The sequence below is a fragment of the Chiloscyllium plagiosum genome, chromosome 8 (genome assembly GCF_004010195.1).
Source record: "Chiloscyllium plagiosum isolate BGI_BamShark_2017 chromosome 8, ASM401019v2, whole genome shotgun sequence".
In the NCBI taxonomy this organism is placed as follows: domain Eukaryota; kingdom Metazoa; phylum Chordata; class Chondrichthyes; order Orectolobiformes; family Hemiscylliidae; genus Chiloscyllium; species Chiloscyllium plagiosum.
Window position 1 is genome coordinate 105274696 of NC_057717.1, and position 1682 is coordinate 105276377.

Sequence of the window (1682 nt, forward strand, 5' to 3'; positions counted from 1 at the left end):
CATATCTACCACATCTACCGCTTTCCCCTCATCAACCTCCTTCGTCACCTTTTCAAAGAATTCAATAAGGTTTGTGAGGCACGACCTGCCCTTCACAAAACCATGCTGACTATCCTTGATCACATTATTCCTATCCAGATGTGCATAAATCCTATCCCTTACAATTCTCTCTAAGACTTTGCCCACAACAGAAGTGAGACTCACCGCCTTTTTTTTTACTTGACGTAATTTTATAGAGTGAGAGAAATAGACAGCTAATAAAACATCAAAAAGTAGATCAAAAGCTAATGAACAGGTTCAGAGACTAAATTCACCCATTCAAGTCAAACATCTAATCCAGGCCCTTGACTAACAAGCCACACCTAGATTTGATTTGGATTTAGTTAAGTTTAACAAGATTCTTTCTAGACTTTCTCTAGCATTAAAGATTTTAAGAAGAAAGGTGTTATTTGTAAAACTCAAACCCCAGCCCTATACCCAGTGTCCCGGTCTGGAAAAGAGCCAAGTCTGAACTGTGGCCACACAGCTCCATCACCTTGGGGGGTGGGGGTGGGGGGTTAAATTAGGTCAAAAATTAAAGCTAGAACATTCACTACATTAATTCCTATAAATCACCACCTATTCCCCTCAGTCACAGTTCCAAAGGATAATTATTTTTAATCCACGAGAAATATTCGTCAATTCAGGAATCAAATATATTCCCAGTTTTCATCAAAGTGAAGAAATGAGCATCAATTTGAATATTGAAATTAACAGCAAAACTACTTTCACTTGGTACACAAGGAAAAAAATTGGAATTCAAATCCATCTTTTAATTTGATTTGTTTGAAGAAAATTCACAACAAAAATTGTGTTTCAGCTCATTTTCAGAGCAGATTTGTCTATTGCTCGGCTTTGTCCTCCCTCTATTATACTTAAAATTAAAGGTTTATTGTAACATTTCTGTTTCCTGAGAAAGGTGAGATAATCAAGTGAGTTCCCAGTCTCTAAACCCTCCCTTGTCTGGCTGCTATTTCAGCATCTTGACCCTCAATAGAATCATTTAAGTCACACACAGCAATGTTCCTAATGACATGGCCAGATTCTAACCAACATACACCCGACACAACACATTTCTCTCTACTTTCCCCCACACTCCCCTCAGTAACTCTGTATAATGCAGAAGTTGCAGAACGAGTTCATTCCAAAAAGGAAGAAAGATCCTAGGAGGAGGCATGGGTGGCCATGGCTGACGAGGGAACACCGACATTCTCCCCGTGTTTGCATGGTTTTCCTCCAGGTGCTCCGGTTTCTTCCAACAGTCGAAGGTAAACTGGCCAATAATATAAAGGAGGATAGTAAAAGCTTTTTTAAGTACGTGCAAGGCAAAAAAAATGGTTAGGACTAAAATTGGGTCCTTGAAGACAGAAACAGGGGAATATATTACGGGGAACAAAGAAATGGCAGAAGAATTGGTACTTCAGATCTGTGTTCACTTGGGAAGACACAAGCAATCTCCTTGAGGTAACAGTGGCTGAAGGACCTGAACTTAAGGGAATTTATATTTGCCAGGATTTGGTGTTGGAGAGGCTGTTAGGTCTGAAAGTTGATAAGTCTCCAGGGCCTGATGGTCTGCATCCCAGGGTACTGAAGGAGTGGCTCGGGAAAATCGTGGATGCGTTGATGATTATTTTCCAGAGTTC